Source organism: Electrona antarctica (assembly GCF_951216825.1).
Source record: "Electrona antarctica genome assembly, chromosome: 13".
Lineage (NCBI taxonomy): Eukaryota > Metazoa > Chordata > Actinopteri > Myctophiformes > Myctophidae > Electrona > Electrona antarctica.
In genome coordinates, this window is record NC_136794.1 from 33,043,434 (window position 1) to 33,057,708 (window position 14,275).

Consider the following 14,275-nt stretch of genomic DNA (forward strand, 5'->3'; position numbering starts at 1 on the left):
CCACACACTGGGAGGAACTTCCACCCGTGGAAGTGGTTGAGAGACGCGCTCCGGTGACATTGTATAATGTAAGTTTTCGCTACTTTCACAAGCCATCATCAGGAAAAGCGATTGCTCTTGCTGGTGACTTGTTATGAGAACAGGTGCAGTCTACACTGAGCCTGTGTATACCGTAGTCCCTTTCACTTGGGAGGATGCAGACCATAATGTTATGTATTTGGCCATGGACCCCCATTTGATAGCACTTTATTTTTAAATTGTTTTTAAATCTCGGGTACCCCAATTTAAGCTGTCAATGTTAATTGACTGTGTACAACAATGAGCGTCAGAGTTACAGACCGATAAAGGCATATTCATAATACTCCAGTTTTAGGTGATAAGGTGAACACCAAAAACTAGAACATGACATCACACCACGGTGGTAAGCGACTCACCGCTCACCCAAACACATCTCTCTTGTTTTTGTTAGTAAAAACAAGAGAGTGGTCACCTTATCACCTAAATCACCTTATCACCTAAAACTGGAATATGAATAGTCCTTAATGGTTGCATATTTGGACCCACGGTGGTCCCCAGACTCCAGAACTAAATGTGTGTAGACAATCATGTCTCCTCCCACATAGATAAGATAGATAAAGATAGATAAGATCTTTATTGTCACTGTATGAGACATACAATAACATTTTGTTTAGTGCAACCATAACACATATCAACAGAGAGAAAAAAAGACAAAGAAAGAAAGAAAGAAAGAAACACCGATGGTTTAGTTAGTCCGTCATAGTCCAGTCCAGTCAAGTCATCTCAATCCATTACTAAGAGCACCATTAAATGCACCATTAAAAATAATAAAATACACCAATATTTTGTAACTCCAAAGACTGTACAAATGTAATGTACTGTAATGTAACTGTAGAAATGTAAATTATTTGGGGGTTGTTCTATGCGAAACCATCACTCTGTCCATTTGGTTTGCGAGATACATCCGGACACACAAACCAACCCTCTCACAGACAGAGCTAGACTTCTGCAGAGCCTTGAAGTAATAAAAGGAATGCCGTGGTAGTGATATCACTGAGTACACAGTAGGTGTTAAGTGAGCTTGACTCACGTCTCACACAAGCAGACACCAGTTACAGAATCATCCAGACCAGCCCACCTTGCCCTAACTTTTACCTTTCCTTTACCACAGAAAAGAGATGTTGCACCTTGTGGCATGTTAGGTGTTAGAATTTACTCCCCTGTTTTCTCAGAAAATAACCATGTTCATGCATAGTCCCGACTCCCTCTTGGTTGGAGTGATTTCAGTAATTGGCTTTCCTGAATCCCTCTATACTATGTAATAGAATCAGGGCCTGGCACATGCCCCTCTACTAGGGAGTCATAGCTATCGGGTCAATAAAACGTTTAAAGCGGTTATCCTTTGGCATCTGTCATGGATCTGAACTGTAAAAAAAGATGTCATACTCCACCAAGACAACAATTGATGTTGTGTGCGACGGGGCAGCAGCCCAGAAATCCAGTCTTTGGGTTGTTTGACTCGTTTCTAGCGTGTATTGTGTTACTCTTTGGGTATATTTGTACATTTCCAACTTCAGTCAATGCTTCATATCCATATGAGTAAAATCGCTGAGGTGATTTGTTTATTTTTTGAACGCTGTCCTTGAGGCTAAGATTCCCCTGTAAGGATTGCAACACAACTAATAACCCCACGAACCAGGCGCATTGCGCCATCTTAATTATTTGTTGAATTTTGTTCAGTGGTTAATATGTATTAATTTCTAAACAATGACTTGCAATCAATCATCCCGCACAGCTACTTAATAAACATTTATAAATAAAATTGACCCAATCACCCAAAAGTAACAACAAAATGATGTATTTCCTTGCTTCCGGTAATGAAAGTAATGTAGGCTATTCCATAAATTTATGCCAGGTGTGGCCGCCCGTCCAGTGCAACACATTCGCCTCGGAAAGTGTTGATCAAATAGAATAAATCTTCGGTTACTGCATTTTCTATTTCTCGATTCAAATGTTTTATTTATTTATGTTTTATGTATTATTGAGAGCAATGTTTTGCTGTAAATTACATTGTCCGTTTGTTTACATGGCTGCCATGAAAAATCATAGAATAGAATAATCCCCACTCCTTTGGGTTGTATTTGGTCACATTATGTATTACATTGATACATCGAAACATTGCTGGCCTGGCCTGGCCTGGCCTGGCCTGGCCTGGAATTGTACCTGGACAACCAGGGGCTGTGGCTCCCGAGGCGGGCTCACTAACCCCCCAGCTATGGCCGCCCTTTGCAGCGCAGCAGGTGCTCTGAGCCTTTAATTAGACATAGACACAGCGGTCCGTTATTGAGCCCATCAGTCATTATCCAGAAATTAATAGCCGCTGAATTCAGTAATTGACCAACAACCAAGCCGTGTACTAAACAGTTTTAATTCAATCTTTAACTTTTTATACATAAATATCAGAAGTGGTATCAGTCATAGGAAATTCATATTTAATTCAGTCTGAACAGAAGCACATAAACATGAATCCTGGTCTCTAAACTGCCTCCCCCTGGCCAGCCGGGGTGCCTGATGGAGGGGAAAGGAACTGGTTGGAATAACGTGTTCCTTCCACGCGCTACGTCCAACCAGGGAAACTCCCCCCTGTCAGGTGTAAAGGAGCAACTTGGACACTCAGGCATGAAGGAAGCATGAGTTCAAGTCCGTTGCTCTCCCCATGTACCCCATATATGGGGACTAGGTGGGCGGAGGGTGTGTAGAGCCCAGGATCACATTAGATAATTGACACAGGGGTGAAAAATGGGTTACAAAATCGTGGGATAAAAATTATTATAAAAAAACAAACATAAACATGACTCATCAAAGGGGGAAGATATCAAAAGCAGAGGCATGGTGGACTTACCCCCCCTCAAGCAAATCCAACCCGTATATAATGATAGTCTTTTAACGTCCTCACTTGAGCCGTGTCAAACACAGCTGGGAATGAATTGGTGTCATTTGGTATACCGGTGGAGCATGCTGAGGTCGTTTTGCCACATATGAGCTGTGACCAATCAGATTTACTACGCCAGTGAAACGACATCTCTCATCCCGTGTCCTTGAGTTTGCTAGCTTTCATTGGCGGTGCACGCATGCCAAATGAGATTTTTCTCAGACCTTTTCGGAATGCGCCGCACCCGTCTCTCTGCTTTCTACTGTGACCCCCAGTCTGATAATACTGCGCAGTAGTCATAAACCACTTCATGGACCAAATATGTTTGCTCTGGCTTGTTCCATTGGATGTAATTCTGCACGGGAGAAACATAATGTTGAAATAAAACCTTTTTTTTATAAAAACGTTTTATTTTCTTTTTTTGGGGGGGGGGGGGGGGGTTTCTATGAACTACTTAGCCCCTATAATATGCAAACATTTGGCAAACATTACAGTAAGTGCAAAATGGCAGATCGTGAAGATCACTAGTCATCGTGTTGCGATGCGACAGTGAGCTTGTAGATCACCTATTTTTGCTTTTCATGATGCAATGAAGTCTAGGGCCTAAGCTACTGTATTTAAAGTGGTTAACATGCCTTTAATAAATTCAGTAGGCCTACAGGCTACAGCTCACAGTCAAAAGCATCAGCGATTCATTGGCACCAAACTAGACGTTTTCTCCTATCACAATATCCTATCACAATACCACTGTTTTACCAGTGGTGTAAAATAACTAAGTATTTCCAATTTCCAATACTTTTACTTCTACTCCACTACATTTCAGCGGAGAATATTGTACTTTTACTCCACTACATTTATTTGAAAACTTTAGTTAATAGTATTTGAAAATACTAGATGTGTTGCGATGCGACGCATTGTGGGCTTGTAGAGCAGGTATTTTCAAACTATTTTTATACATTTAAAAACTTGAAATGGGACATTCTACATAGTGAGTACTTTCTACTTTTGTACATTTTGATGCAAATACTTCTTTTAGTTATTTTACTCAAGCACATTTTGAATTCCAGACTTTTACTTGTAACGGAGTAGTTTGTTCTACATTGATGTATTGATACTTTTACCTAAGTAAAATAATGTGAGTTATCTTTTCCACCACTGTGTTTTACCAAGCATCCAACACTGCAGCAAGCGATAGTGGTCTGCTTGTCCCTGTCATTGTCACCATCAGTGAGGGAGCAATCGCCACTCAGGCTGCATGCTCCCTGAGGCAGAACGTACAGCAGTGATCAACAGAAATGAAATGGTAGCACTATACTGCCATTGGGGAGCTTGGGTCCATAGCAGCACAGTGTAATGAACAGGCTGATGGGATACTCTGCCGTGGCTATAGACTCCGAGGGATAAGGCGTCACTAAAGAATTCGGTACTCTGAAAACACAGCCATTATTAAAGACGGCTGTGTAGTGGGGTGGGGTGGGGGGGAGGGGAGGGTCAGATGATGCCTCATCACGTCACTGTGTATTCATGTTCACCACGAGTAGGACATATAAGTGTATATCTGCATGTCTTAATAATGTTCTGATGAATAGAAACTGGAGGACCATGATGTAAACAAGTCTTAGTGCTTTTTCTGGTTTTATCCTTTGAGCAGATTTTGTATTGACCTGTACTTTCGTTGAACTGTACCCATTCTACAAACTGTTAATAAAAAATGCAATCAATCATTCAATCAATCAATCGGAGAGTGTTCTGTATTGCTTGGGGGGAGGGGATGTATTAATTTTTATAGCCAGTGGAGATATGTTTTATCCCTGCTTCTGTCAGGCTGAATTAAATATACATCTCCTTTTTTGGAAATGTAGACATGTCTGAAATGTATGATATTTATGTTTGCTAATAATATCACAATTTAACACAGATCTACAAGCATACAACAGGCCTGGGCCGTGGCTCAGCGGTCCAGGCACCTTGGCTGGTAATCCAGTTTGGCAGTGTGCCGCGGGTTCGACTCCCGATCCCGACGGCCTTTACTGCATGTCACTCCCCCATCTCTCTCCCCATTTCCTGTCAGCCTACTGTCTGTCCCTCCATTAAAAAAACTATAAAATAAAGGCGAAAGCCACAACAAAAACATTTACAAGCATACAACACATGACATCGTGACATGTGAGCTTAGATAGGCTATTTTCACAATTTGTCTTATATTTTTTAAACAAAAATTGTAAAAAAAAAAAAAGAACTATAATAAAGTTGTGGTTCTGATTACGTATTCACCATCACCAGCCACTATTTGCATGGCGTCCTCGTCTCTCCTCACCTCGTCTTATCAAGCTACAAGCCCCTCGTGGGGCACACTATTACACATTCTGGGTAAACATCATCAAATCATCAAAATGCCGTAATAACGAATCCAGTGAGTGTGTGTGTGTGTGTGTGTGTGTGTGTGTGTGTGTGTGTGTGTGTGTGTGTTCAAGTTATTGCTTGGTGTCACAAATACACAGATACAAACACAGTGGACACACACACGCGTTCACGCAGGCAAGCATCAGTCACAGCATATAAATTAAGGGGGGTGGAGGAGGAGACATTGTGGTGATCTGTGTGCACGCCGGCAGATGTGCTCTCAGATTGTTTTCTAAGTCACTTTATTGCCTTGCTTGCTGTTCTGCAATTTCACAGCCCAGAGTCTACAGACACAGTGAGCATAAATTAAACAGTCTATTGACCTCACTCTGTCTGCATCCGCAACTAACGTTTGGAAATGAATTTCCCTCAATGAAAAATGGAGCACTGACCAAATGTCAGCAATCTGATTTGATCGTGAGGAGTTGTGTTCAGCCACTCGTGGAAGAACATGGTTATACTTGTGGACACTGTTAGACTCTTGATGGTATCTTTCCGTCTTGGCATCCTCCACCTCCCTGACTCAGGTCAGAAAACATGTGTTTTTTTCCTTCTGATGTGTCCGCATAGGTTACTTTGTGTAAAATATCTAAAACTCAGTATGTCACAAATTGTTTTAGCATTGAGCTGTTGCAGTCCATATTGTAGATGGGGAGTAAAGCATAAATTGTCATAGTTCATAGAAATAGTATAGGCCATAAAGTGCCCTAGCTACAGCCCGGCCTGTTCATAGCCACATATGTACTTTGTTGTTAACAATTGATTTTCAATGTGCGTCATCAAGGCCCGCGTTGATTGATGAACAAGTTGTAAGCCTTTAGATCTGCTAATTCCAGTTTGCAAAACATTGAGAAACCAAGTATACTACCTCATAGATTGATGAATCCATTGTGCCTGCATGTTGCACACTGACAAGCTGATCTACAAGCTCACAACGTGTTGCAGCACTACATGTTGTGAGCTTTTATATCTGCTATTTCCAGTGTGCAAAACATCGAGAAACCAAGTATAAATCAGGCTCAGACATTACTTTCTCGTCTGTGTTTGACACAGCTTTGAATTAAAATGGCCATTGTATACTTAAAATGGTATGGAAATGCTATTCTAATTCATTCTCCCAATTTCATCCGGCAAACCGTTTTGGAATGAACTCTATAACTCATTTTGACAGGGCTTCTACATGATTTCTACAAAAACAAAACCTAGGGGTTCTTGCCTGGCCCTGGACCCCGTCTTTGAAAAGCACTGGGTCAGTCAGTACAACATCGTACACAAATCCGCTTCTGCCATTAGCACACAAGCACAAAACAAGAGCTGCCCTGCATACTGAAGAACAAAGATGTAACTAACTCTAAACCAGCTCTGATGTATCTTCTGCCTGTGCACATTACATTGATCAAACCAGTTGCGTCCACCGGCATTGTGAATGCAGGGGAAAATGAATGTTCCCATTCAGGGGTTGAAAAGCCTGACCGGGGTATTGAATTCCGGTTGAGTCAGATGTAATATAAACATAAATCTATATCAGTCCCTGCATCCACAGAGAGGGTTTTGTGTGTTGGGAAAATATTAGATTTAGCCGAGTTGTTATTGTGCTGTAGCGCTCCGCTGAGTACTTTGCTGTGTATCGACCTTTTTGTTTCACTGAAAATGAATATGATAGAAGTCCTGGTCAGGCTTGGAGTGGTACAGTAGGTCTCTTACAGTGAAAACAGCCGATCTACAAGCTCACAATGTATTTCAGATGCAACCCATTATGAGCTTCTACGTCTGCTATTTGCGGGACCATCGTACGACGGAGCATAAATTAAGCAATATGCAGAGAGCAAAAGTGCGCTCTGAATGATCCTCATGCTGTGGGTGTCTGTGGTGTGCAGGGTTGAGGAGTCAGGGAGAGCGGTAAGTCGGTCAACTATAATGTTTGACCACTGAGCTGAAGCCTTCATAATCTTGATCGATGGCCAACTTCCACGTACCTCATCGCTACCAGCCTTGACCCATCCGTCAGGACACTCATATTTCAAGATACAGAAAGTCGGAATCATCAACTTGGATCTAAGTCGTATTAGCTGCTAGTCTAATATTATAAGAACAAATATGTGTTTCTGTTTGTTGCAATGCTAAATCAGTCACAAACAAATCCTGACGGTCTGCTTCTCTGTTGTAAACAGTGCCGTGGGATTTAAGGATAAAGTGTTTGATGTTTCAAAAAGGGGCTCAATTGAGAGAATAAACTATAAAACCTATAACCAAAAAAAGGTATTTTGGCTATTGCCTAAATGATAGTCTCATCTCTAATGTACAGTAATGCCTATAAAAATGTAACCAGCTCTAATATTATAAGAGGAACCATGCACCTTTCTGTGATTTTAATTTCCAAATTGGTCACAAATGTTGTCTATACAGAGCCCTCTTTCCCTCTACACCAAATCTCTATGCCATACATAACTGCTCTACAAGCTGAAAATAGATCTACAAGCTCTTATAGATTGCCTTTTTTTTGCAGGATGTTCACCTATTATGAATGAATCCAAAATAGGGAGTTAGAGATGCTAAGGTGCATGTGGTTAAGGCCTCAAAAACATATCCCTGTGTGGTAGTTGTGATTTAACAAAAACAAATGCTAGAGCTTGTTGCAGTATAGAGCCCTCTACCCTGTCCCCTCAACCAGCACGCCTGAACCTCCTCACACCACCCCGGCTTTGATGATGACTCCTGGATCAGGTGAAATACTGCTCAATCCTCTCTGCTGTCTGGTGAAGATGCAGTGGTGGCATGAAGATGTACAGTATGTATGCCAGGAGCCAACTCATATCTCTCAACTGATAGCCTTCCTCTATTCGCATCTTTCTCTCCTTCCGTCTTTGTCTCTTTCATTCTTGCTCTTCTAGTCTCTCTCTCTCTCTCTCTCTCTCTCTCTCATGCATGAAGAGCACTTCAGTGGCCGTTCAGTAGACCCCGGTGACAAACATCCCCCCACCCCCCGGCACCACAACCCCTGTCACAAGTGTTAGTGCTGCAGTGAGTATCATAAAGGGGCTGGCTGGTGAATGGGGTACATGGCTGGTGCCTGGTGGCCACATTGAGGCGATGCGGCGCAGAGGAAATTGTCTTTGTAGCATTAGATACTGTCAGTAAGATTGCTAATAGCTTCCTCTACTCGGATAATCGGGCATGTGAATGAACAGGCGCAGCCTAGGAAAAGGAAAACTCGCCCCAAACGTGAACATTTAATGCTGTGATCACTTTCTTCTATGTGCTCTTATTGCACATTGCTTTCTGCAGCTATGGTGAAGGTAAATACAGAACATCTTTCTGCAGCTGTGGTGGATGCATTGAAGGTAAATACAGAACATCTTTCTGTGCTCTAGTGGCATGCAGTGTTGATGCTTCAGACCGCAGCAGCCTTCCATGTCTCTGATCTCTGAAAGACCACTAGTGCCCTCTGTCAGCCGCTGTCTGGATCTGAAATATACTGTGCTGTTGGCTCATTTCTTGGAATTATACTGAAGTGGCAGCATTGTTGAGGGGCGCTAGCCCCTCCTATGTCCAGCTTTGAGGGTCTGTGTAAACACAAACATTGAAGACAAAAGTGTGTAAACACAAACATTGAAGACAAAAGTGTGTAAACACAAACATTGAAGACAAAAGTGAGGACACAAATTGTGATTGGCCGGAATGAGATCATACAGAATATGATGATGTATGATGATAAGAGCGCCCCTCACTTCACACAAGTGTGATTACGGTTGGTTTAACCACTAGGCCCTAATTTATACTTTGCATGGTGAAAATAGTCAATCCAAATGTGACGCGTTGTGAGCTTGTAGATTTTCTCTTGCCATTTATGACAACATTTGAACCTGCCTATAATATAATAATAATCATATAATAATACTAATACTAATACTAATGATAATGATAATGATAATGATAATGATAATGATAATGATAATGATAATAATAAATAGGGATGCCAGGTTGAAAGTGGTTAACCACAAGAACCCATGCAGGTGAACATTTGGCAAGAAATAGCCGATTTGCAAGCTAACATCCCGTCATGCAACACATTGTGAGCTTGTCAGGCAAATCTCTCAGTATTTATTATTTCCTGGCCTGATTATTCATAAGCCTGATTGCCGGGGGTAATATTAGCTAGTATTTATTAGCAGTCTACTGCATGTGGCTCTGAGGTTGTATTGTGTAGGCAGCTCAACTGGCTCTCTCTGAGGTTATGTCCTTTCACTTTGTGTTTTGTTGTGAAAGCACAATGTTTGAAACAACACAGTTTGGCTGCTGTGGTAAATAAAGGCTTGTTGCAGCTACTGCAGTGCAAAAAATAGGAGAAACTGAAAAGAAAACAAGAATGGTTTCCCAAGCAGATGTCATCAAGTCAGATGTGATGACATCAATGACTGCATCAGATTGATATTATAATCGTGTTTCCGTGTTGTGAATGTAAGAGGCCACAGGTGATATGAAGGCACCAATCCCCTTAATCCAGTGGGCCTAGCTAATAACTAGAGAGCATGTCTGTGCATGTTTTGTTCCCAAGCACACACAAAAACCCAGCATTTGCCATGGTATACACTTTTTAAGCTCTCTTCAGTTCACAGGGAAATCACCTATTTTCATGTAGACATTTTGAGTGAGAGTGAGTGTACAAATTGTTATTTTTTTATATCAATTTTGAGACAGAGTGTACAAAATGTAACCAAATGGGTCCAGGTCCATTTGGTTACATTTGTACACTCGCAGGCCTTATACACAGTCACACACACATATAAAACAAATGTTCTGTGCTCTGTCTGTGATTAATGGCTGCCACAATGCAAGTCCAATTGGAGTCACATGGTTTGACCAAACATTTGTGTTTGATTGCTGATTGCTGCCCCATCAAACACAAATGTTTGGTCAAACCATGTGACTCCCATTGGAATTGCATTGTGGCAGCCATTAATCACAGACAGAGCACAGAAAATTAGTTTGATACGTGTGTATGAGGCCTCAGGCTTCATACACACATACCAAACGAACATTCTGTGTTCCGTCTGTGTTTCATGGCTTTTCATGTGTTTCAATGCTTTTGGTTTGCATGGTTTTGGTTTGCACAAGTGCATAGTTTGACCAAACACTTGTGTTTGATGGGGGAGGGGGGCTATCAAACACAAGTGTTTGGTCAAACCATGTGACTTCCATTGGAAAAGCATTGAGCCTCGAGCAAGAGCGAAACACAGACAGAACACAGAATGTCTGTTTGATTTGTGTGTATGAGGCCTCAGGGTTAAGTGAACAGTTTGTGTTGGTTGTGGTGGTGTAAATGGGGCAGTGGTGTATTCTTCATTTCTTAGTGAGGCCGGGTAGGCAATGATTTTTATTTTTTATTTTAGTTCTCTTTTCAAATGAGCCACTGCAGCAGCAGTTTTCATATTGACCTGTACTTTCGTTTGAACTGTACCCATTCTACAAACTGTGAATACAATTATTGTCAATCAATCAATCAATCTATTGTACTTGTAACACTAAGTTGATGGTTGATAGTGAATTCTGATTAATTCGATTTTTTTGCAGTTGGCCAACTGGAACTTGGAAGGATAAAAACTAACCAGCATAATTAAAAGTAGGCCTAATCATAGTATAGGTAATGGTATAGGTGTGTATATAGCCTATTAGGTATATAGTATATTACTGTACACTATGTACAGGAGGAGACAATGTCAATGTGATAATAAATGGCATTATGTTTATGTCCCTTCTTTTCTGCTAAAACAGTGGTCAGTTTGTAATAAACATTATTACCACAGGAGGGAGCTAAAGTAGAGCTTGTATTCGATAAGGTTCACTGAGTTCAGTGGAACGATTATTAGGTTCAAACTGTAAGTGTAGACACAGACAGACACAAGAGAAGACTGTTTTTGTTTTGTTTTTTATATTTAAAAAAAATGGTGTGGCTATGCTTATAGTAGATAGCCAGAATGGAGTGATCAGTTCAGTGCAGTTAAAGTTCATGCAGGGCAATCATTTTGGCAAATAAATAAATAGGAACTAATTGGAAATAATTAAGTTGACCTTAGTGCAACTTGGACAAAAGAAGCCCCTGTAACCTTATCGTTAAGCAGCGTCAGGCATCAGGCAGACGAGCCGTCTGCACAGCGATCCGTTTGTCCGTATGTGATGGTCTGTCTGGGTGTGTGTCTGTCAGACCAAAGCTCCCAGAATAGCAACTCTGTACTGGCGCGGCTGCTGCATGCGCTGCTTTCGAAGATGGAGGAAGTCAACGGCGGATTTGTTTATTTATTTAGTCGATTACTGTAGTAATACCGTATTGGTCCCGCCGCGGGGGGGATTGCAGTTTTTCAGCTTCACCCAGCTGATGACTGCTGCTCAGATGGTGATGATGATAACGATGATGAATGAAGAATGAATGGTGATGAGCCCTCGGGTGGGGGTGGGAGTGCAGCACCAGCGGTGCGGTGGCCAACTGTTGCTGCAGCGGAACCAACTGTAGCCCGCACACATACTGTGGCTAGAATAATGAAGTCTGTCCTAAACCGAGACATTCAAGCTGGAGCAGCATGTGCAACTGCAACTTCCAGGAATTTTAAACGCCTGCTTTTTTAAGGTAAATCAATAATAATAATTTAAAAAATAATGACAGTGTGCAGTGCATGAATCGGCTATTGGTATAACCTACGGGCGCTGCTGTAGCCTACTAGCCTACTTGGTGAGGCTAGACATTCACCCTCAGCCGAGCAGAGCCGATGAGTAGCCTATATCATTTCAGCTCAAGCCCTCATCCGAGCTGTGGGAGCGTGTCTGCAGTGTCTGCACTCTGCAGCGTGCAGGGGAAGACAGGTGCGTCTGCCTGATAAATGACAAGTCGGACGGGCTTTATACTGCAGCCAGACAGAAGCAGACTGCTGCGATCGGATAACCTGTTGAATTGCAGCTGTCAGTCAGTCGGGCCACTGTCAGACTATACGGCTTTCTTTGGACAATACAAATAAAGCCACAGAAATAATAGGCTATGGTAGGATACTTTGCGCGTTCTAACTACCAACCAACCACCGACCGACCAATGCTGCTGCTGTATTCCCATTGAGAACGTGCTGCCTGCCTGCCGGGTGTGATGTAATAATAATAATAACTCACTCACAGCTCCATTCTCTAGCTTTTCAACGTCGCCTAGTACCCACCTACGGTTTTCCAATCCCTTTACAAGTAGTACATAGCATGGCTGCTCCCTAGCTGCCTCTTTGGCTAATTCCTTAGGAACCGGCCGATCCAGTTTGATTCATCCCTTCTCTTTCTTTTCCTTTACAAACTCCTCGAGTCTTTCCTTGACCTGTTGCGGGTGCCGTGAAGACGCATCGCACGCACAATATAGACTAGAGCGCTTTACTACCTCTATAGCTCGCTAATGTTATGAAAATAGAATTAAAGCCCACATCTGAACCAATGCATTGATGTGCTTAGGCTATATTAATGAGGAGGTGCGGAGGTCGCGCATGAGCTGGAAAGACGGGCACGCACCGGAAGAAGCGACGCACGTAAAGTAGCCTACTTGAGATAGATATCATGTTTTCCTAACTTTTGTCATTATAGTTGTAGCCTATAGACCTATATGGTCAGGTTATTGATCAGCAAGGGTCTTTAATTGCATCAAGTAGCCTATATAGTTGTAACACTTTTATTAGTTTAATACCGGTTCATATTAGGTCAAACAAAAATATTTTGACAATTTGCAATTTAAAGGAAGGTGGAGACAATTAAGTTGTCTCCTTGACGGACATCACCGATTAAGCAGTCGCATAGGGGAGACAGACACTTTAAGGTAAATACATCAATCAACCCCTTTTTCATGCTTGTTTGCTTGCTTCATGCTTTCTGATGTGATTATTGCTGTCACACTTCTCTGTCACATCTCTGTCACACAATTCTCTTATTTTAATTAAACGCACAACCTGCAGATTATGACAGCATTCAACATGTATAGGACTACACGTTTTCCACACTCTCATGCAGCCACACAGGCAAAGGTTAAGGTTTACCCCAATAATATCCATGTGCTTATTAGTATAGTAGACTATAGACAAGGTCACATTTCAAAATAAATAGTGACCTGATGATGATGTTATATCCTTATGCTATATAGGCCTATGTGTTTGCATGGTAAACTAAACTCAAACCTCTGGATGAAAACATGGGCCCTCATGGGGTCTGCTGACTATAACATTTGGAAATAAGTTGTTGTTTTTGCTTCTCCAAAGGAAACATTTAGATTTATGCAAATTGTAACTGTGAAATAACTATTGTTCTTAGGAGCCCCATTCAGGGCTTAACAACTAATTGTATAACTTAACTAAGAAACAGATGGTGGTGTTATACAATATTGACCTGCACATGCAGGTGAAACCTTGCTGGAAAAACTCTTGCAGAGTTGATTAGATGATGTTGTGGACACAGTGAAAGGCACCCACCGTTTTACCCTAATATGAGTAATATATTTGACTCATAGAATTATGAATATTGTTAATTTAGAACCCTCAAGTGTCTCAGCATATTCTAAAGATGCTGCACAGTGTACACAGAACCAATGGGTTTCAAATGTACAGTATTTTAAATGACATGTCTATACAATTGCCATGTTGAGGACATGTGTTGAAAACAAATTAATTAGTTCTACCAATCAGACTGTTCAGACACATTGAAACGCCTGTGTTGGTCCCCAACAAGGCAGGTGTTATAGGACTACATACAGAATTGTGAATACCGTAGTTAGATCCATCAAAACATGTCTCTGAACATTCTAAAGATGCTTCACAGTATACAGACAGAACCAAATAGATTTGTTTTCCTTTTTTTAATGAAGCTGCTTCAGAATGTCACTTGTCACATATATCTTTTTGGATCTTTGATGAT